This window comes from Eurosta solidaginis, chromosome 2 (assembly GCF_040869045.1).
Source record: "Eurosta solidaginis isolate ZX-2024a chromosome 2, ASM4086904v1, whole genome shotgun sequence".
NCBI lineage: Eukaryota > Metazoa > Arthropoda > Insecta > Diptera > Tephritidae > Eurosta > Eurosta solidaginis.
In genome coordinates this window covers 38,876,103-38,900,966 of record NC_090320.1, presented here as the reverse complement: position 1 = coordinate 38,900,966, position 24,864 = coordinate 38,876,103, and the positions used below count along the sequence as shown (strand labels likewise).

Genomic DNA, 24,864 nt, shown 5'->3' with positions numbered 1-24,864 from the left:
AGACTACTCGTTACTACTTATGTTGAAACCATAGGATTCTGTAGATGAGCCGGCTACTATCTTGTGCAGAGCATATTGCAAAATCATTGGGTTCTAACAGGCGTTCCGAATCGTAAACGTAGCACATGAAAGTGGATTCCTGTAGGGGGTAATACATAATAAGTGTAGACGAAATGTCCGGAAGCCGTTATCGACGAGTTCTAGGTTTGTTATGCATTTATTATCGGTTTGTTATCGGCGTGTTTTTGACGAGGTATAGGTGAGTTATCAATTTTTTATAGAAGTGTTAATAGTTCGTTATCGATAACAAACGTTATCGATTAGTTATCGAAAATTTATCGATTTGTTATTAAATATTTATAGATTTTTTATCGAAAAATTACAGGTTTATTACAGCAATTTTATCGATTTGATCGTAAAAATATCGACTAGCTATCGAAACGTTATTGACTTGCTTTTGTTGTGTTATCGATTTGGTATAGACGAGTTTTCCGGTTTGTAGCCGGAATGTTTTCGATATGTTAGACACAGGACAGTTTGTTATCGAATTGTTTTCGATGTTTTATCGGTTTATTATCGATAACAATGTTGTCAAGAACTCAATATTTTGCAGTCAAAGAGTTGGCGATAACACTTAATAAATGAAATGCCTTAAGACTCATGACAGCATTTTGAAAAGATCATATATGAAGCCCAAAGAAGACAAATAAATATAATGCCGAAAACCTGTTCTATTCAGCACATTTCATAAGTATCTGTATCGTACATTTAAATATACAATTCAAATTTTGTACGTCAATATTATACAAAACAATGCGACAAAATACTCTATTAAGTGCTTACTAGCGAAACCGGCACACGTTGCCATGCTCGAGAATCGGATTGCCTACATTTAAATGTGATTGTCCCTTCCCGTAATCGTTCTCTATCCCATCCTCGGAAGGTAATTATTCCATTCCAATCCCACACTCACTCAAACTCCCACTTTCACTCCAGCTGCCACTGGTACTACAAATTCCACTCGAATTCCCACTTTCATATCCCTCTACTTCATTTGCCTAAATTTCCTGAGTAAGACATCATCTTAACTCTTGAATGGTCTGGGTGAAATTGGTTTTCTTACTTTTAATTTCAACCTAGTACAAGAATTAAAATTTAAATACCTCATTCAAATATGAAAATAGTATGTAATCGGTCATTAAGATACGATTTAATAACTGTAGTCGATAGGAACTTTACGCGCAAAAAACCAACACGACAAATTTAATGAAAAAGCAAGGTATACTATAAATTGTTTTCCTTGATTTAATCATTAATTAATTAAAACACGCCAACTGCGATAGTCATCAGCAAATAAGTCTAAATTAAAGCATGTGAGGAATTGAAGTCAGATAAAATGGTGTGAAAAATTGTGCTTCATATAACACAACAAAAAATATATATTAAATTGAAAAACCACAGAAGTCAATAAAATAATACAAAATATATAGGCGAAAAGCCGCAATGAGTGCTTAAAAGTGTAGTGGATAGTTTTGAACTGGTAAGTGTGGTTAATAGTCAACCATTTTTTTGTTTTAAATGAAAAGTTGAAAGCGTATGATTAAAAAAAATAGGAAGTATTAAGTATCAACTGGCCGTTTTTTAAATAATTGACTCAAGTGTTATTCGCAAATTTGTGAATACGTCGATATTTTCTAAATTGGAGCTACCATGTATATTTGCTTGAAAACATTTTCTAAAAAAACAATATTTATATATTAATTTAACATATTGTTACGAATGTTAAAAATGCTTACTATTTTTTTGCCTTCTGTTATCGTTGAAATCACTGAACTGTCGAATAAATACCTCGATCATTCCGTATTGTTCCGTTTTTACAGCACTATTAAGGTAGTAGAACTTCACAATTCAAATTACTCTCGTATTTCACTTCCAATCCATTCAAATCAAACTAATTGAATCTTCCTTAGATTGTGCTGCTTTTACACTCTCAGTTTTCATTCACGACAACAGCGCTCTTGATTAGTTGCTTTCTTCTCTCATCTCTCTTCGTCTCATATTCACTGTTGCCTTCTATCCATATGTGTATAAATTATCTAATGCAGTGGTCAGAAAAAATTAAAATGTACGTGTATTAGTGAGAGCATAAGCATCCCTGCAGAAAATTTAAGTTAAATTTGCAACATGCAGATGGTGTAATATTTTTAAAACATGTATATAAAAATTTTTGGATTCAGAAATAGTTTGAAATATTCCCAAGTCCCTTAATTCATCATGTTTTACTGGCTTTGAAGGTCTTTTTGCATGTAAACTTCCAGTATTTGCGTCAACCGTTCCTTCCACGTCGCAAACAGAGTTGCCGTGGCCCCCGACATACATATTGTATATCCTGCTTGCAATGTGTCCCCAAATGACACCAACCATTTATTCGTTTGTAATGTGGAACCAACGCCTCTAATACCCCTCTCGCTATGGAAACTTCAAGTTTCCTTGGACTCCCGTTAGAGGATATTAATGACAATTTGTGGTCGGTCACGCTTATTGGATGGGGCGAAGCACTGCTACAACAACAACAGTTGCCGTGGACCTGCACGGTGATGGTATCAGATGGCGCAAGATGGAAAACCAGAAAATTTAGGTAGACAGCTATTTATTTTGGAATATGGTACATCTTTTGTCTAGGCCTCGTTGTCCCCTCATCCCGATCATACCAGGAAGCGTCGCCTTCCCTGCGTATCTTCGTATTTCGGTACATTTCTGCCCTGCTGTAATGCGTAATGTTTCTTTCTCTTTCTTGAGGAAACCTGCGTTGCATAATTTTGAGTTATTAACTACTTCTTCGGTACTGCCCTTTATTGTTGGCATATTACAGATATTCATTCATCGTAGTAGTTGTTTCCTCACTATTGAAGCCCCTCTGCTTTCCTGCATGAGACCTACATGTCTAGTCAATGCGGCTAGCCTGCTTCATGGCTCTAGGATTGGATCCTTTCTGCAAGGGTTTCCTTTGGAAAAGTTCTTTTCAGCGAAATGTCTTTGACCTGATTTTAACGTATCACGAGCTCATACTGAACGCACGCTCTCCCTGTAGGTCGACCATGGCTCCCAAGCGCTAGGCAATTCTTAATTTTCCCTTTTCTCCGGTATTATAATATGGCTTTCGTCATTCCACCCTTTCATCATTCGTGCACTTTTCCACTGAAATCCTTGATGCGGGCTTGCCAGCTGCCGCTCTCTCATCGAACTCACTGAGTAGAGGCTTCCCTTTCTTTCCATATTCGGCTTATTGCTTAGAACGCTGTCGTCTTAAAGGATGTGCTCCTCTTTTTTGTATCCGCTCATTCTTAATTACATTCATTTTGGACTTACGACCACCTGCCGACTCAGCGGTTTAAAATTTAATAAGGATAGGAAAAAGCTTTTGGCATAACACCGCCCCTTTTTGTGGTAAGTCAACTTTCCAATGCCTCATGCGGTCAAGGGAGCTCGGTTGAAATACAGTCGAATGTACTCCTATTCGCATAAGACCTTGGGGTTGTCGACAAAGTGCCTCGATCATTTCACAAATACAGCTTTCGGAAAACATTTTTGTGTGCCGAGCAAAAGCATCGCCCGAAAGGTTAATAGACCGTCCGTGATACCGACGGTGAGTATCGAAGCAGATATAATGATGAACTCTATGAGCTTTATGCATATATGAAAATAGAACAGCGAATAAAAGCGCATAGGCTTCGCTGGGTAGGTTATGTTATACCCATGAACAAAGACGTTAAGGCCATGAGGAAATGACAGTCGTTCACTGAGTTGGGGGTGGCAGGTGGAGGAAGATTTGAACTTCCTTGGTGCTCCCCATTGATGTCAGTTATCGCGAAAAAGAAACTTGTTACGAGAGGACCAAAATCGCTCAGGCGATTAAGCGCCAATCAATGATGATGATCACTTTAATTAAATTCAATTTTCTTGACATGTGGCAACTCTGATATTCTTTATTTGAGTTTTAAATACTAATTTACAAAAAAAAAATAACACCCAAACCTCTTTACTACTTTCTGTGGGAGTATTTTTTTGTTTCAAAAAGTTTAATTTTTTAATAATGCGATTACTAACATACACATGCACGCTAATATCCGATATGCTCTTATTGTTGTTGCACCACACACTGAAGCATATGAGTAACCACAAATAAATGTTCGTTGATCTTCCTTATTAATGACTTCCCCATCCGTTTCCGACGCCATTATTTGCACGCACACATATATGCACAAACATTTCTGCAAAGCAGGCGGCTAAGCTTCATCACGTATGCATGCACACATATTTCACAATTCTACCCACACACATACACACCGCAAATGCACACCATTGTATATTTAGATAGCAAATTGCACCAATCAAGGCCAATGCCTAAGCTAGGCTCCCATGGCGGCTTTCATTGTCAAGCAGCATGCAAATTGCGGATGCGGGTGTGGGTGTAACTGTATGTGTTCATGTATGTGCATTTTGTGGAGCATGTTGTTCTGCGGTTAGCTTGTAGTTACTACAACTCTTACAGCTACCGGCTTCTATTAATTATGGTTCGTATTTAAACTTACTACAACAGCATTGGGCGCTGACAGTGAAAGGCAGGCAAATAATGTCAGCAGGCTAGGCGGTCAATTATACTTAAGCACATATTCATTTATATACATTTATATGCAGTTGCATATAAGTACATACATATATACATACACATATGTTGTAAGTAACCTGCAGTTAAGTATACAATTTTATCGATTAAATGAAGGTATTGTTAAGTGGGTACAATAACATTATTTATTATGCACTTGCCAAATACATATGTATGTTTGCGTAGAGCCAAGACAATGAAGGAAAAGCTGCCAAAATATTGATTTACGCTCTCATTTAGCATGTGTTTGTTTTACGTTTGTACGTACATTGATATTTATGTAAGTTGATATGGTAGGTATTTACTTAAGCCAGGCGACACACATATGCACATTTGTAAAGCTTAAACAATCTACTTTAACAAAGGCTTTGTCATATGGTCTAATTGCAGCTAATCACATTTCATACGTATTCATGTACATATACATATATATGTGAGATGGTTACCCTAAACACCGGTTCAAGCTGGCATCACCAAGACAACTCGTGGGAAGAGAGACATTAGCTGAAGAAAAGTTGACACAGACAGCCGCAAGTTTAACATCCACCTTCGTTAATTCATTTTTATATTCATTTTATAATTGAAATACATTTTCTTTATTAATTAAATCATTCTAATCAATATACGCAATATTGAATACCAATAAACTATTCATTGTTTACATGGGGGCTCAACCATTTGAACGTGTTTGAGTGGAATGTTGTTGCGGTTCATTAAAAATAGTGGAGTCGAAGCAGCAAAACGAAAGCAGAACAGCCGAAAAAGGCAGCAGTACAGACAGAAACGATAAAATATAGAGACATTGCATAGACGAAAAATAGTGTGAGGCAAGCTTCACAAAATTCTAGTAGGTCACATTCACCACTTACCACAGCAGAATTTGTTAAACTACCACTGTCTGTATTTGTTATTTAACAATTATTTGTACACTTTTTATTCAGCTAATGTGTTCAGAATTTTAACTTTTACTCACTAAAACTCCAATCAGTGTATTTCTGTGCTTAAATTATGTTAAAAATTGTGTTAAAGTTTTTGGTGTGGTGAAAGTGACCTACTAGAATTTTGTTACGCTCCGCTGCTTTCCACCGAAGTTCGCGCATGCAATATCTTTATATTCCAAATTTTTGGTTGACATTAGTAGCAGAGGCAAATAAGAAGCAGATGTTACATCAACAGAGAAACAACGAGTTCCATTTCAACAAACGCAGTAACATATACGTTCATCAAAAACGAAATGACAAAGGAGGGTAGTAACGATTTCAGCGAATTGGTTAAGGCGCTGACGCAGAGTATTGAGCAAAGCAGCAGCAATGGCGTAACAGTTGACAGTTTTGCAAAAATAGTACCAGAATATGATGGCTCGTCAATACCAGTGCGACAATGGATTAGCAACTTCGACGCAAATGCAGATGCATACGAATTGACTGAAAACAAAAATATGTGAACGCTCGCAATAAGATGAAAGGTCGAGCGAAATTGTTGTTGGAAACGGCAACAATATCAACTTACGAAGCATTATGCGAGATGTTAATCGAAGAATTTGACAGAAAGTTGTGCAGTAACGAAGTACATAAAATGTTAAGAGAACGGCGAAAGAAGGTATCAGAAAGTTTTCATGAATATGTATTAAATATGCGAAAGATTGCTGCATTAGGGTGTGTGGATAATGAGTCCGTAATAAAATATATTGCCGATGGCCTACAAGTGCGTGACGATCTAAAATATCCTCTTTATAGTGCGCCAACATTTAAAGATTTGATTAAATGTTATGAGTTAATTGAGTCGGTCGGAAAAAGTGGTGCAGTTGGAAAGCAGCATGAAAATAAACAACTCAAAACAGAGAAGAATAGCAAATCAGATGCTTTAAAACATTGTTTTAATTGTGGCTCGGCACAACATAAGCGTGCTGATTGCAAAGAGCCAACGAAATATTTTAAGTGCAATGGTACTGGGCATATGGCAAAGAATTGCGCAGATTTTAAGAAAAATATTAATGTAGTAAGTCAAACTAGATACAAGGTTGTTAAAGTAAACAACAATAATATTTCATGTCTGGTTGATAACGGGGCTGATGCATCGCTAGTGAGCAAAGCCATGTAAAATTTAATAAATTTGCTGGGTGCGCAATGCAAATAAGTCGTGCGAAGCTGTACGGTTTGGGAAATATTGCTACTCCTGTATTAGGCAAATTTCAAGCACAAATCGAGATAGATGGTCTAAATATACAACACACATTTTTGGTAGTACCAGATGAGAAAATAAACGTAGACGTTATTTTAGGGTACGATTGATTGCAAAAGTTCACAGTAATTTTAGATGCAAATGGGTACAAATTTGTGCAAGCAGCCGAGGCCATGAATGAAGAACAATTACAAGGCAATGTTTATAATGTAGTAGAAACTGATCTCGACGTCGATGTTGAGTCACAATATAAATCAGCAGTAACGCAATTAATCGAAGATTATAAGCCAACAGATAGCAAACAACATTGTCCAGTAAAGCTAAGTATCATTCCAAGCGGTAACAATATTGCTTTTTTTGAGAGTCCGAGTCGCTTGTCAGTGGTTCAACATGAGGTTGTAAAAAATCAGGTCGATGAGTGGTTAAAACAAGGTATAGTACGAGAATCAGTCTCAGATGTAGCGAGCAAGGTAGTGTTGGCCAAAAAGAAAGATAATTCGTACAGATTATGCGTTGATTTTCGAAAGCTAAATTCAATGGTATTGAAAGATAGATTTCCGGTGCCTATAATAGATGTTTATTGAGAAATTACAAGCCGCCAAATTCTATACCGTCATGGATCTCAAAAATGGGGTTTTCCATGTTGAGGTCGAAGAGCAAAGTCGCAAATACACTGCATTTGTAACCAGAGAAGGACTTTTTGAGTTTAATAAAGCACCTTTTGGTTTTTGTAACTCGCCAGCGGTATTTGTAAGATTTATTAATTATGTTTTTAGAGAGTTGATTAACGAGGGCATAATGGAAATGTACGTCGACGATATTGTAGTATATGCTAAATCGGCTGAACAATGTTTAGATAACATGCGAAAGGTGTTAGGTCAAGCACAAAAGTTTGGGCTAGAAATTAATTGGAAGAAATGCAAATTTTTAAAGAGGAAAATAAATTTTTTGGGCCACGAAGTAGAGAATGGCTTTGTGCGGCCTGGCCAAGAAAAAATTAAGGCGGTCAAAAAATTCCCTGTGCCGAAAAATGTAAGGGGAGTACAAGCCTTCCTCGGGCTAACAGGTTATTTCCGTAAGTTTGTGCGGGGATATGCGACCATAGCCAGACCATTAACACAACTGCTAAAGAAAGACGCCGTTTTCAAATTCGAGACAGAAGAATTGCAAGCCGTTGAAAAGTTAAAATCGGCATTACTACAGGAGCCTGTATTGAGAATTTTTCAGTACAATGCTAAGACGCAGTTACATATTGATGCATCCAAGCACGGGTTTGACGCTACACTGTTACAGCAGCAGGACAATGAGTGGCACCCTGTTTATTTTTACAGCAGAAAAACAACAAAACAGGAAGAAGCGCTGCATAGTTATTTTTTAGATGTCAAAGCAGCCTATTTAGCGACAAAGAGGTTGCGTCACTACCTTTTGGGTATAACGTTTGAGTTGGTCACTGATTGTGCAGCTTTCAAACAGACGGCAAGCAAGAAAGATGTACCACGCCAAGTGGTGCAATGGTTGATGTACCTGTCAGATTTTAATTTTAATATAGAGCATCGAGCTGGAAGCCGAATGCGCCACGTAGATAGTCTAAGTCGGTACCCTGTGATGGTTATAACAACGGAGTTACACGCACAGTTGCGAAATGCACAGCAGAAAGATGAACATTTGAAAGCGATTACTGAAATTTTGAAGCATAAGCAATACGCAGATTATAAAGTGAAAAATCAGCTAATTTTTAAACAAGTGGACGGTACTGATTTATTAGCTGTACCGAAGAGCATAGAAAGAAAAATAATTCGAAGCGCGCACGATTTTGGTCATATGGGCGTACAAAAGACAATGCATTCCATACGACAAGAATACTATATACCACATTTGGAACAGAAAGTAAAACAAATAATTTCAAACTGCATAAAGTGCATAACGCATAACCACAAGTTAGGCCGACAAGAAGATATGTTACACTGCATAGATAAGGGAGACGTTCCACTTTCCACGTTACATGTTGACCACTTGGGAACGTTGGACGCTACAGCTAAGTGTTACAAGTACATATTTGCTGTCGTAGATGCATTTTCGAAATTTATTTGGATCTATCCCACAAAGACAGCAGACGCGTCAGAAGTTGTAAAACACTTAAATTCATGGGTAGCAATTTTTGGTAGTCCACAGCGCATTAAAGTAACAAAGGTGGAGCTTTCACCTCGAGATTATTTAAAGAATTTTGCGAGTCAAATAAAATCGAACATATCGAAACAACAGCTGGTGTACCCAGGGGTAACGGTCAAATAGAAAGGGTGAAGAGGGTAATCCTTTCCGTTTTAGCCAAATTGTCAGCGGCTGAGCCTGCGAGATGGTACAAATATACATCAAAAGTGCAGCAAGCAATTAATGCCCACGTTCACTGTTCGACCAAGTTCACGCCATTTGAAATTTTATTTGGGGTGAAAATGCGAAGTGAGATGAATACGGAAATACTCAACATTCTAGAAGAAAGTTATAAAAGAAATTTTGATAAAACACGCAAAGGACATTATGGCTATCGTGTAACAGATTTAGTGGCCATCAAAGTCACGCAGTTCGTAGCCGGGAATAAACTGGCGAATAAGTATATTGGTCCTTATGAAATCATCAAAGTTAAACCAAATGGAAGATATGAAGTGAAAAAAAGCCGCCGAATTTCAAGGGCCAAATCAGACATCTACAAGCGCAGATAATATCAAACTTTGGCGTTTTATTTAATGCGAAGATGAGACAGACACCGAGCAAGAGGAGGCATCTGGGGCAGATGGTTGTCAGGATGACCGAATGTGAGATGGTTACCCTGAACACCGGTTCAAGCTGTCATCACCAAGACAACTCGTGGGAAGAGAAACATTAGCTGAAGAAAAGTTCACACAGACAGCCGCAAGTTTAACATCCACCTTCGTTAATTCATTTTTATATTCATTTTATAATTGAAATACATTTTCTTTATTAATTAAATCATTCTAATCAATATACGCAATATTGAATACCAATAAACTATTCATTGTTTACATATATATATGTGTAGATGTATGAGATCTTATTAGGGCTGTCAGTCTCATAGAACAAATGATTATTAGAATTAAGATTTTAGGACATAGCTGGCCCGTGAAGACCACACATAGTCTGAATGTGTCCATAGTGTTACCATATGTTTTCCTAGTAACCACACTGAAAATCCTATTAGAAGCTATGTTAGGTTAGGTTAGGTGGTAGCTGCCCTGATAAGGAAAGCTAACTTGGACAACTCGAAAGTCCGTTGTGATACCACATGCAACAAAAATAACGGTTACGTAGATCTAGCTACTTAGAGAATCGTTGGGTAGCAACGACAAAGTTCCGAATGATACCGATCTCAACCTGGGATAAATCCTCGGGAGATCCAAGTGAGTCGCGACCGAAGTACTTTCGCCTAGTTCTGGCAAAAGCTGGGCAATCAAGCATAAAGTGATTTGGTTATTCAACCTCATCATCCTCCATACAGCTACAGCAGGATGCAGTTTCCAGTATATTGAGACGTACCGCATGGATACCCATGGGACACTGTCCTGTCAAAACCCCAATGGTCATTGATAGGTGAGCCTTAGTGGACCCAATTATTTCGGCAGACCTCCTGCCATCCACTTTCGGCCAGAAAGATTTTGCTACCCTAGAGGTGCTGTCCGCCCAACATTTTCTGAACTGATTCGAGGTCCAGCTATGGAGGAGCAAACCACAGGGGGCCAGCGGAATCCCGAAATCCCTACAGCCATCTTCATCCGGTTCAGTTGTACCGCTGCGGGCTAAGAGATCCGCTTGACAGTTACCCGGGATATCACTATGGCCCGGGACCCAGATAATCTTAATTATAAAATAGTTCGATAAAATCGCAAGCGAAGTCAGGCACTCCCTTAGAAGCTAGGACCTATATAATACCGTCCTCTTGGCAAATACTAAAAGCTTTGGTTTCACGCCTTTCCTGCTTGGTCGATCATGTGCAGTTAATCTCGCTTAATCTGATTGGAACGTCTACGATATAAACTTCAATTTATGATCCCCGTTAAGCCAGCTCATCCCATTTTTTATTTTCATCTATTCCCATATGCCCAGGGATCCAGTATTGATGCATATTTCGGTCTATGCCTATTCTTTCCAGAGATTGCTTACACTATAACTTTCTTTTAAATGTTGTGCTCTGAAAGATTAAAGCTTTAATTGCTACTTGGCTGACTTTTATGTGTGGCCGTGCACCAAACAAAGACTCCATAATATAGCATAGGCTTAACAATTTCGGTAAATATTCAACTGGGAATATAGAAATGTAATAAAGATAATGTATGTAATGATACTGATGTTTTTTGGATTAAGAGAACATTTCCATGATATGATGTTGCAGGTTGAAATGCTCTCGCACAGTCCCCTTTAGATACTGTTCGCTTTGATTCATGTTTTCAATTTTCTTTAAATAGTTTTGATGCTTTGGCGAGCACTGTGTCAAATGCAGCACTTCCGTCTTTCCATTTCCAACATTAGCTACCGCTAATGCGATTCTTGAGTGACCTGGATCATTACCGCACACCAAAATTTAGTCGTTTAAATGATTCGGCTGCTCTTCCTTATGTTGAACAATCGGCCTCATCATAAACGCATCCCTCTCTCGGTCGATATCGATCCGACTAATTGAATATATGAGAGCCTCTTGCAACTACAAATCACGCTATCGCATATTTAGTTTACTATTCTCATTTCCATATGATGCTTTCTCATTTCTAACTAACCATTTTCAAATACAAATGACTCTTTCGTATTTTCATATGACGCTTTCTCATTCACATTTGATGCTTTTTAATTTACAATTAACTTATATTATTAAGAAGTGACTAATCTACCTTACAACAAATAAACCTTTTTCCAACTGACGTTTTCTCATTTACAAATAACTATCCTGATTTCCTCGGCCTTGCATTTATTAATTTTTTACTTTATCTTCATTTTCATATGATAGTTTCTCATTTTCAATATTTTTATTTTGAAGTGACGCGTTCTTGTTTACATCTGGAAATGGTGTCCAATTAAACTATCTTTTTATGTTAAGTGGCAACACTCTTCGCAAAGATTTTTAAAATTCTGTTCATTTTTTTAATAACTTTCAAACAGCTGGCAACGTCGTTCTAAATAATTTTTGAAATTATGCCTTCTATAATTATTAAATTTATAGATATTCGACGAAGAACAAATTATAAGTTTTGGTTTTCTCCAAAAAAAAATCAGCAATGCTTTTTTATACCAATTTTGATGGTCAGTATTTAGTTAATAATTAAAATTAAAATAGGTTTACATTAAACTATAATTATTTGAGTTAACCCTTTCGGACCTGTTGGGACACATACATCCCAGAAAAAGTTTTCTTATAACTAAAATCTTAATTTTCCATTTAAATTCATTAAAAATTGTCCCGTCTGGTATACTGAAGTTCAGGTAACGGTTCTATGTGTCCCATTAGGTTTATTTGTTGGTATAAATATGTCCCGTTTAGACATACATGTAATACTCCTATATCTACAAAAGGCAAGGTACATTCCCAAACATCAGAGTGCCGATATATTGCTGTTTACACGTTTTTGTTTTTGTATTCAATACTCGAATGTACCTAAATTTAAATTTTTTCTTGTCACACTTATGCTGCTACAATCACAAAAATTGTATAGGTTGTCTTGTTTTGATTTCGAATTCAAAACGTATTGCGAGTATTTTCTATTAGCAATATAGGAGTATTATATATATGCGTTTACAGCTTACCGACATTCTCTAACTTTTAGTAATTAAAAACAAGTAAGGAAGGCTAAGTTCGGGTGTAACCGAACATTACATACTCAGCTGAGAGCTTTGGAGACAAAATAAGGGAAAATCACAATGTAGAAAAATGAACCAGGTTTACCTGGAATGTGTTTGTGTGACATGTGTATCAAATGGAAGGTATTAAAGAGTATTTTAAAAGGGAGTGGGCCATAGTTCTATAGGTGGACGCCATTTCGGGATATCGCCATAAAGGTGCATCAGGGGTGACTCTAGAATGTGTTTGTACGATATGGGTATCAAATGAGTATTTTAAAAGGGAGTGGGCCTTAGTTCTATAGGTGGGCGCCTTTTCGAGATATCGCCATAAAGGTGGACCAGGGGTGACTCTACAATGCACGTGTATGATATGGGTATCAAATGAAAGGTGCAAATGATTATTTAAAACGTAGTGGGCCTTAGTTCTATAGGTGGACGCCTTTTCGAGATGTCGCAATAAGGGTGGACCAGGGGTGACTCTAAAATGTGTTTTTACGATATGGGTATCAAATTAAAAGTATTAATGAGGGTTTTAAAAGGGATTGGCCCTTAGTTGTATATGTGAAGGCGTTTTCGAGATATTTACCAAAATGTGGACCAGGGTGACCCAGAACATCATCTGTCGGGTACCGCTAATTTATTTATATATGTCATACCACGAGCAGTATTCCTGCCAAGATTCCAAGGGCTTTTGATTTCGACCTCCAGAACTTTTTCATTTTCTTCTTCTTTCATATTTGGTACAGAGTTATGGCATTTTTTTCATTTTTCGTAATTTTCGATATCGAAAAGTGGGCGTGGCCATTGTCGGATTTCGGCCATTTTTTACACCAAGATAAAATGAGTTCAGATAAGTACGTGAACTAAGTTTAGTAAAGATATATCGGTGGCGGCCACCGTGGTGCGATGGTAGCGTGCTCCGCCTACCACACCGTATGCCTTGGGTTCGCACCCCGGGCAAACCAACATCAAAATTTTAGAAATAAGGTTTTTCAATTAGAAGAAAATTTTTCTAAGTGGGGTCGCCCCTCGACAGTGTTTGGCAAGCGCTCCGAGTGTATTTCTGCCATGAAAAGCTCTCAGTGAAAACTCATCTGCCTTGCATATGCCGTTCGGATTCGGCATAAGACATGTAAGTCCCGTCCGGCCAATTTGTAGGGAAAATCATGAGAAGCACGACGCAAATTGGAAGAGAAGCTCGGCCTTAGATCTCTTCGGAGGTTATCGCGCCTTACATTTATTTTTTTTATTTATATCGATTTTTACTCAAGTTATCGTGTTAACGACCAGCGGAAGAACAGACGGCCGACTGTGTATAAAAATTGGGCGTGGCTTCAACCGATTTTGCCCATTTTCACAGAAAACAGTTATCGTCATCGAATCTATACACCTACCAAATTTCACAGGGATTAGTAAATTTTTGTTCGACCTATGGCCTTAAAAGTATTCTAGACGAATTAAATGAAAAAGGGCGGAGCCACGCCCATTTTGAAAATTTCTTTTATTTTTGTATTTTGTTGCACCATATCATTACTGGAGTTGAATGTTGACATAATTTACTTATCTAATATATAAAATTCTTCTGTCACGGTTTTAGAGGCTTAACTCCTCCGAAACGGCTGAACCGATTCTCACGAAATTTTGTGAGCATATTGGGTAGGTCTGAGAATCGGCCAACATCTACCTTTTTTCGCTACGTGCATAGGGTCTTGAGATCAAAACGTGGACCCGGGTACCCCTAGAATGTGTTTATACAATATGGATATCAAATGAAAGCTGTTGATGCGTGCTATAGTACAGGATAATTTTCATACCCCTGGGTGACTAGGGTCTCGAGATATAGGCCAAAACGTGGACGCGGGTACCCCTAGAATGTGTTTATACAATATGGATATCAAATGAAAGTTGTTGATGTGTGGGTGATGGTAGGCCAAAACATGGACCCGGATACCCCTAGAGTGTGTGTGTATTATGGATATCAAATGAAAGCTGTTGCTGAGAGCTCTTAAGTTCATTGTGATATTCGATTTAGTCGCATCAACCTGGCAAAACTGATAAATATGCATGCGAAGCCGAAATAAAGAAAAGAATTAATAATACCCACATACCTATTTATATACGTCTTTTCGATTTGTCTGAAATTTCGTATATAAATTTGCCTATATTATTATTTACGATGTTTTTTTCCGGGAAGTATACCAGAGACGGACTGGGACTGGGATTAGGACTAGGACTGGGACTGAGACTAAGACTCGGAATGGGACTGGCACAAAATACATACCACCCTCTGGGACTGGCAATAAGAGATGAAGAAGAATGAGAAAAAATTGAGAGAAGAGAAAAGAGAGAAGGAGACTGAGAAAGAGATAGAATGAGACGAAGATAGAGATAGATGAAGCGAAAAAGACGGAGGGAGGAGTGAATAAAAAGATTAGGAAAAATCGTAGGGGGGTAGGGGAGAGTTAGACTGAAAAAGCTTATTAAAATGTATGCAGATAGATGTAGATATTAAATTTTTTGTTAAAATTTGACTTAAAAAAATTGTTTTTTTTTTTTTAAGTGGGCGTGTTCGTCACCCGATTTTGCTAATTTTTATTTAGCACACATATAGTAATAGGAGGAACGTGCCTGCCAAATTTCATCATGATATCTTCAACGACTGCGAAATTACAGCTTGCAAAACTTTTAAATTACCTTCTTTTAAAAGTGGGCGGTGCGACGCCCATCGTCCAAAATTTTACTACTTTTCTATTTTTCGTAATAAGGTCAACGCACCTACCAAGTTTCATCGTTATATCCGTTTTCGGTAATGAATTATCGCACTTTTTCGGTTTTTTGAAATTTTCGATAAAGAAAAAGTGGACGTGGTTGTAGTCCGATGTGGTTCATTTTAAATAGCGATCTCAGACGAGCGCCCAGAAACCTACATACCAAATTCCATCAAGATACCTCAAAATTTACTCAAGTTATCGTGTTTACGGACGGACGGACGGACATGGCTAAATGGATTTCTTTTTTCGCCCAGATCATTTTGATATATAGAAGTCTATATCTATATCGATAAGTTTATGCCGTTACGGATTACCGTTATGCGAACAAAGTTAATGTACTCTGTCAGCTCTGCTCAGCTGAATATAAAAATGTATTATAAACCTGTTCCTGTCCCAACGGGACCTATACGTCCCGCTCAAAACACCGAATGGTACACATATGTCCCACCCCCTAGACCTCCCTGGAGGGGGTAGAGACTCCACTTCAAAATTTTCTAATTTTAAGACCTATACTAAAGCTAAAATAATCAATAAACCAGGAATTTTCCTGTTGGTTGCGCAGGTTCGAAAGGGTTAAGATAGCTTGGTGTGAAATAACCAAGGTTTAAGGGTTTTTTGAAATCAGATTGTAAAATGGATCCCTAGCCGAGCTGCCATCCCTAATGTAATAACGGTCGTATATGGTGATTTTCTTTTGTTTATACATGGAATTAATGTTTGCAAATTTGCTGTAATTAGATTGTTATATGTTTATGTTGTAATGTATACGTATAAGTATATATTAATTAGCTTCTTTAATCATGTTAGATATAATTTTAGTTTAAAACCTTCACTAATATAATAAAATCGGCTTGTAGCTTGAGGCTTTTCCAAGGTCGATTAGTGTTTTATTAAGGGAATTTGCACATAATAATCGATATAGGTGGCAACTTTATTGACAATAACTGCATAATGAAACAGTTTTTTAACTTTTCTGCAATATTATTAAACAAATTTTAGTTACTTCTAAGCCCAAGACAGAGAATGGTGTGGGAAGATTTGAGAAACAGTGTTGTTTCTTTTTTAAACTCCTTGTTACTTAGTACCAGAACAAAGTTCAGGCTAATATGTATTTTTATCCCCTTTGTTGTTCTTTGAAAGTCATCATCCTCTACAATATGTCCGAACTCTATTCAGAACTTCATATTCAAATCCCATTCATGGGATGAACTCCTTTAAGATATGTACACCGCATCATTAAAAAAGCTATCGATGTTCTAGAAAACGCCTGGTCTTATAGAAATCATTGCTCGAAAATCTGGAGAAACATTTACAAGGAGGTCGTTCTTGATTTGAGTATAACACTTATAATTATTATCAGAGAATATTTGGAGGTTCAGATCTTGTCCTTTGTGTTATTTGACCCAAAGACAGTTAGTAGTCTGAAAGGATCTCACGGCTATATTTTTTTTTTGAAAAGAGTGAAGGGACTCCACGCTACCTAGAAACAGTTACTACTCGTACTATATTATATTTAACCACTCATTCGGAATCTTTCGACACTACTTTGTTATCTCTTCATGATCATTATAATTCTATAATCGTTTTACTTTCTGTAATGCTTTCAGGATACCTTTGGAACAAGATAAATATGACGCTTAGTCATTTCCGGTCCATTTTGGTATGATTTCGGGACTAACCTGAGATCACTTCGGGTCTATTTCATATAAATATCTGGATTTTTTCAGGATTTCGGGACTATTTCCCGACCATTTCTAGATCGTTTCGGGATTATTTCTGCATAATTTCCGTATTCGTTTCCGCGTCATTTGTACCTATTTCGAAATCATTTCGAAATTAAATTTCGATCATAACGGCATTATTGTCAGGACTGTTTCGTAGTTATTATGGGAGTTTTCAGGATTGTCTTGGGAATCACTATTTCGGTACTTTGTACGGATTGTTGGGACTATTTTGGAACCGTTTTATTATTCTTTCGATTTATTTTTAAAATCATTTCGAGATTATTCTATATGCGAATAGTTTTGAGATTTTTTTTGAGGGACTATTTCTGCACGTTTTAAGGATTATTTCAGAATTGTTTCTTGAGTACTTTCTGATAATTTTTAGATAATTTTAGGACTGTCTTTCTGATCACCCGGAATATTTCGGGTTTTTATTTGGGATCTGGAACTGACCGCTCTATGAGGACCTCACATAGTGTTACCAGAAGTTTGCTCAGCGGCCAAACTGAAACCAAGACCTAGGTTATAAAATAACCATGTCTAATTGTCACCTTCTTTTAATAAACCCCCACCCCTTATCTGCTCTTCTGGCTTTGAAGAATGCGTTGTAGTTTAGTTGGGCAGTATATATTATCGATGAGAGCTTTGGCCCCTGGATCAGCGCCACGTCAAACGTTCCCTCTTCAAGGGTGAGAAGGATTTCGCTCGACGTCACTTTACTGTGTTGATGATTTATCTGTTCGACTAGCAGCACCTTCGTCGTGACATTTACGTCCTTCTCTTGCCCTTTTGATTTAAGGCATGTTAAGAATTTTATCCTCTGAATTTGGAAGTTCCCATGTCCTCTTCCTGTCCGTTTATTTTAAAGCTGTTTATGTCCTTTCCAACTTTGTCGGCTTCTAGCGTATTAGGAGTTATCATACATCCTTCTCTCGCTCTCTTGATTTAGGGCTTTCGAGGTCTTCTTCAACCTCGCCCACTTCTTGCATATTAAGAATTTTATCCTCTGGATTTGGAACTTCCTCTGTCCCCTCCTGTCTCATTGCTTTAAAGCCGTCGAGGTTTTTTCCAACTTCGCCCGCTTCTAGCGTATTAGGATTGTTATCATTGAACCTTCTTTTCCTGAGTCGTGCATAAATTTTGCCTGCAACACTGCCTGTGCTACAGAACTTTTCCCAAACTGCATGTACAACCTATCCTTCGTGTGCTCGTTTATTTGGAAGATTTAAGTGTGTCCCTCCTCCGTAGGGCGACATATATTAAATACCTTCCAATCATGTGTCGGTATATTCGGGTTCTGAATCTGCAAAAGACGCAGCGTATCCTCCGATGTCATAGCGCATTGTAATCATTCTTTAACTTTAGGTACCATCGGGATCAGCGACCGATCCACCACCTCAATCCGCGCGTTCGTGCCTTGCCGTTGTTGGCATGTAAGAACTTGCTCTAGCTATAGCAACTATGTTGTCGCATGAACCTTTTAACAGATCTCCACCTTTCAACCAGCGCCACACTCAGTCAATGCTTCACCACATCATTCATCTTGTCGCGACTGATTTGGGATTTTTTTTTAGAAAATGTTTTTGGAATTATTTTGTACCCTTCGAACTATCATTCCCGGACATTATCCATATCAGTAATGGTTTTTGTTTTTGAAACCCAAAGTTTATTCAAAGTTCATACGCATGACGAACATTTCGGCTTTTCAAGTGTAAACTGTCACCAATTGTTGTACTGCTAGTCAGTCATCTTCACAATCAAGAAGAAGAATATTTCACGACAATTTTCTATTTTTCTTGGTTTTTATATCTTAGTATCATATTTTCGCTACCACCATTTGGTATTAATTCGATGTGGTTCCATCAAGAGCATCCATAACTGCTAGCCACAATTTGTTGGCGCCTCTTGGAACACTTGCACGAATAAATGGGCCACTATGTTTGCGGTAGACAACTATAAGCTTTAGACGCATCAGCAAAAGCAAGAAGGAATGATAATATTTGGTCAGCCGCCTTAGACATATATTGAAGCCTCAATTAAGTGCAATGTAAAATATGTGTAAGTCAAACTGCATTGCATGTACGGATCTATATTAGCCACAATCTTTTTATATCGAGTCCCCAAAACACTTGTTAGAATAAAATACGGGAAAAATGTGTAGTGGTCTAGTTGGCATAAAAACACCTTCTTTAAGTTAGCATATGGCTGATGGTTTCATTATAAGTGATAGAAGAGTGGCTTTTGGATAATTCATAGTACGGTCACAGCCCCGTTCACCATACATACCGGACCGATCGTAGTTGAAATCAAGATCAGACCTCTCAGAAAAGCATAAAAGATCTGATTGACCTATGGAATATCTTGGACACAATAAATCAGCTTACCGTCTAAACTAATATGATGGATTATGAAATATCCTTTCGGTTCAATAAGTGACGTCGCTTTTCGGAATCAGCACAGATGTCTTAATAGCCTTGACATTCAATTTTAGTATCTTGGAATCTCTCAACCCCTAGAACTTTTTTCTTTGAGCTTCCACCCAGCATCATGTGTAACGTAATGCTACAATATTACGACCCCCATTGTAATGCGAAATTAACTGTGCATTTCTTCAACTCTTATAGCCACCCTACCTTTCCCCCTCAACCCTGGCTCCGACCATAAACCGATGCGCCTGCTAAAAGAGCTACCGTTGTGCTTTTACAGTGCATTTCACCTCGGCCCACGGATTGCCCTACGGAGCTGCGGCTGGTATAATTCCGGCTACAATCCTGCCGATATGCGGTCATGAACGCGGTGGTGTCCAGGGAAGGAGCCAGCATTAACCAGGGACTCCTCGCAGTGTCGTTACAGGTAACGACCCCGCATCCGCCCGGCAAATAGCAGACACAGTTGACGGTATTAAACAAGGAAACGACTCTGCATCCGCACCGTGAATATCAGAGCTTATCACCATGGCTCCACTATTACCGACGTTTTTTTCCTCATGGCTTTGATCATCGCAAACTGCTACGTCAGGCTACCTTTGTTGTTGTTGTTGTAGCAGTGACACTGAAATGACAGTCCTTGGTCGGGAAAAATTCCGAGTCGCTCCGATACATAGAACCGACTGCCTTGGGAAGCGGTCAGGCTACCTTGCTGCCCATCCTCTTGGTAGAGAAAACTGCTGCCCTCCTAACATCTCAAGCCTGCTTCCTTATCGTTAAACACCGATATAACCCATGTCTGTATATATGTACATATAAGTACAGCTAACAGCTTGTCCATATACAGACAGGGCACTGACATTCCTAACATGAGTCACGTATGTAGATAATCTCTTCAAAAGCAAAGAAAGGATTTCTGATCGAATCCGTTATCGACAAGTTATCGGATTGTTATCGATGGTGTGTGTTCGTGTTATACATTTCTTTTGAACGTGTTATCGGGTTTTTACCCATTTGTTACCAAAAAGTCATCGAAATGTTATTGGAAAATGTATTGGTTTGAATTCGAAAATTTATCGATTTGTTATGGAAAAATACCAATTTGTTATTTTAACACTGCGATAACAAACCGATATTATTTCGAAAAATATCGATAACTTTTTGACAACCGATCTATAACCTTTCGATAACAAATCGATAACTTTTCGACAGTAAATCGACAACTTTTCGATAACAAGTTTGTAACTCTTGAATAAAAGTGAATAGCTTTTTTATAACAAATCGATATCTTTTCAATAATAAAACGATATCACGTCGATTCGCACATAACAACACAAAAGGTCTTCCATAACAGTTGTAACAAATCGCTAACACGTCGATAAGAAACTAATAACATGCCGATAACAAGCTGATAATAACAGCCCAATAACTTTTAGTACGCATAAATGAAGTTTTCCGAACCCCGCCAAACTTATTCTAAAATATTTCCGAAATTATTTCGAAATAGTCCTTAATATGTCTAACTTATGTCCAAATGGTTTCAAAAGAATACCGAAACATGCCAGGAATGATCCAGAAATCGTGAAGTGAATAATCCCAGAATGTTTGCTAACACATTCCTAAAACGATCACGAAATAGTACCAAAAGCAAATAATACAAAATAGTATCGAGTTCAGCTCAAAAACGTCCCGAAAGTATGTATGTATAAAAATATCACAACAACAAAGGCTCGAAATTATCCCCAAAAAGTCCAGAATTCATCTCAAAAAGGCATAGAACTGATTTAGTTAGTCAAAAGTATATTCGCTGGAATTATAGAGCTTCTCAAGGCAAAAATAACGACAAATAAAATTTACCAATCGGAGGTCAAAAATCAAGTTTCAATGAAAAACTATTTCAACTGTATTTGCAAGGATCAAAGGTTTTAAAAAAATTTATCCTAGACGCGGAGGGCGGAGTTTTGCAATTTTTTTCCCACTCAGCCAGTCTTGCAGCTCAATTGTAAAAGATAGCAGCTTCTGTACGCAAAAAACAAAAACCGCATACAAATTAAACCCGAACGTCAATGTATCAACATTGCTTACAAGATTACATATGCATATATTTACATATGTATGCGTTTGTAGGACAATATGGCGAAGCTCCGATGTACATACACACATATAACATATATGTATACGTACGAGCATCTTGAAAATATATACATTTGTGTATATGAATGAACTGGAAATGCCGCCACACAAACAACAAACAATTACTTACACGCTTTAAATCGCACGCACACATACACAAACACACACGCAACAAATCTGCCTGTGCGCCAGTAAATGTCAGGAGCCTGAAATTATGAGTTATCCTACAAAATGGAATACAAAACCAGAAAGACAGTAGAACCAATGAAAGTCAAGCAAGCGGAAGAAGCGCTAAGAAGAATGTTGAGCGCAAAGTGGTAAATTTACCAAAGCCTTGACAGCATAGAAGAAGGTGGAAGTAGTGGCAGTTAACAAAACTAAATTTGAGAGGGAAACTAAAATGCCACACACGCATAGGCTTTAACTAAATAAAGCACATATGTAAAACTAAAGCATACTTTAAGGAGCAACATAGATTGTGATGACAATGGGTTAATGGTAGCCAAACAAAAAGGAATCGAAACAAATAAACGAATGAGTAAGCAAAACCAAGGAAGCTTTCACGACACGCAACGACGGATAAATGACAGCGGTTGCCAAATTAGTCAAGTCGCATACAAAACACGTACGCTAACACATATGTATGTACATATTTACCTTTATATGGTAAGCTTGCGCCATGACGCAATCCATCACTCATGCACTCACTTACCCGTGAAGGGTAAACGCCACAAGTGACAGGTATAATTAGCAGTCGAATCACTTTAAATTAATGTCGATGTGTGTGTATGTGTATAGTAATTTAAATTGGTGCAATAACTAGTGTAACGCAACAAGCGCAGCGAACAATGTAGCGCATGTCAAGGGCGCCGTAAAGTAGACTACACTAAAAGTGTATGTATTTTTAATTGCCACAGAAATAGAGTAGCACTTGGCTTAACTGTGAAACCATTATTTTATAAGTGAGTATGTACTTACATATACACCTTGATTTTTCTGTTACAAAAGGAAAGTGTTGAACTGTAATATTTTTGTTAAAGGTTTTCTTAAGTTTTGACATTTTTATAGTCAGCATCGGTTAAGGCGAGATTTTTGCGCAAATGTTGCAAGACTGCGAGTAAAATGCTGACTATCACATTCGTTGATCATATCTCTGCAATGCCGTAGAGGTACGAGCGCTTCCCCTTAAACCCATTTTGCTCTTCTTTGATGAAACTGCAATTGCCATTACTTCAGCTCAATTTCGCTAAAATTTCAACTCAGTGGCCAGCGACATTTTAAGATAGATTCGGTTATCGACAGCTGCTGCATAAAAGCTAAAGGTACCGGGAAATCAATTCAATTGGTTCAATTGGTGTCGTCGGTGTCTTTTATTAAGCATGAATTGGATAACACTTCGGCTCAATTGTGTCGGTAGGGCAATTATCTATCCCATGACTGACACACAAATCTGCAGCAGGGCAAGAAATTCGCTCTCAATTCTCATACCAGCCATGTCATTGGCTTCATGGTATCAGCTTGACATAGCGCCAATAGCCAATCTGAGAGTCGTACCTTCATTCTTACTTTTAACTTTTGGTAACGCGAAATACCCTGTACCGCCAAAATGTATTTCCAAGGTCTCCCGCTATCATAGTTAAAGTACAAAGCTTCCGCAAAATTCCGAGATGTTTCGAGAAACGTTACTTCGCCCTATAAATGAAAACAAGTTAAAAGGGGATATCAAGGGTTAGAATATGTGAATCTTTGTTAATCTGGGTTCTTCATAGTAGGTATAAATGTATTCAGAGCTCGGTTCGAAACCGCGGTATGCAGAAATTTTAAAAATGGAAATGGATAGGAGCGAATTTACAGTTCAATTATGACTTTCACTGGAACTAGACTTTACTCTTCCGCGTGGCTGGAATAGAACTAGCAGCTCACGGGCATACCTTAACGTGAAACAGGTATACGGCATTATTTTTTGGTGGGCTCAAATTTAGTTGCGGTCATGAGAAGCTACTCAGTAAAAAACAATCCAAAGAGAGCATCCTTGTCTACGTGAATATTATGTGCGCCTAAGAGTATGCAACATGTAGCTAAATGTTGAATTTTTAATTCTTCCCGGAAAGGTTTTTGGTAGTCGAGTGGGAATATCACGGATCAGATATAAGGCTTATCTATTAAATCGCTAGATAATGGTGAGTAGAAGAGTTTATCGTTTTTCCAGCGCTACTTTGGACTGAGTAGGCAATTTTCCAGTAAAGTTCTCCCTCTACCAACAAAAATGACTTTATATTATATCTCTCATATAACATGTCCACGCGTATTGGGGACTGGAATAGTGGACTGTAATAAAGAAGGTTGGAGTTGCCCTTGGAGTAAATTTCTATAGTATACTTCTTTACCTAGATGGTTTAAAGCAATTCACGGTAATGATGATGATGAGTTTTGCTATAAAGGAAGCTGATCAGGCAATACCTGCCGAAGGAGTGATATCCACTTCTTCGTTGGGCTATCTGGCAACAATTGGTCACACCAAGGAATTTAAAGCTTTTTCTACATGGTCCTTGTAGCGAAATGGGCCGCTCTTCCTCTACCTGATGCAATGGAAACGCTCAGAATCCCTCGAAACTTTTGGGTGTCCATTATGGCCAGAACACTTTGGGAAAAAGTGAATCCATATACTAACCCTCGAAATTTGATGACGCAAAAATGCGAGCTGGTATCTATGGGCCAAACTTGAAAAAATCTAAAACCAAGAGGATGCTATCCCACTATATTTCAGGCCGAAATCCATGCAATAGAAGTTTTTGGTACAGAATTTTTACTCAGAGGCTTTTCCTTGAGTATCCTCACTGCATTAGACAGAAAGGCAGCCTTGCGTGCCTTGCAATCTTACATAACTACTTCTAAGCTAGTCGATGGTTGCACTGGTTTTGTTGTGTTGGACTCCCGGTCACTATGGACATGAAGATTATAAACAGGCAGACTACCTAGCCAATTAGGGTACGATAGCAATATTCTATAATCTTCTCTGTGGACTCACAAAGCACACACTAAGGAAACACGAAGTACCTGGAAAAGAAATTAGTTCAGGTACATTGGATTGACTTCCCAGGGCAAATACAGACCAAATTTTG

At 38.0% G+C, this 24,864-nt stretch overlaps 1 long non-coding RNA gene across 2 annotated transcripts in view; it reads right to left on the bottom strand.

Annotated features, from left to right (window-relative positions):
- Positions 1-24,864, bottom strand: part of LOC137239599 (uncharacterized) — a 384,448-nt gene that overhangs the window by 223,538 nt on the left and 136,046 nt on the right. The window contains exon 2 of one of the 2 annotated variants that reach the window (XR_010949429.1): positions 1,797-2,096. This is a non-coding gene — a long non-coding RNA (uncharacterized lncRNA). The remainder of the gene's footprint in view (positions 1-1,796; positions 2,097-24,864) is intronic. The other variant, XR_010949430.1, reaches the window with a different exon arrangement.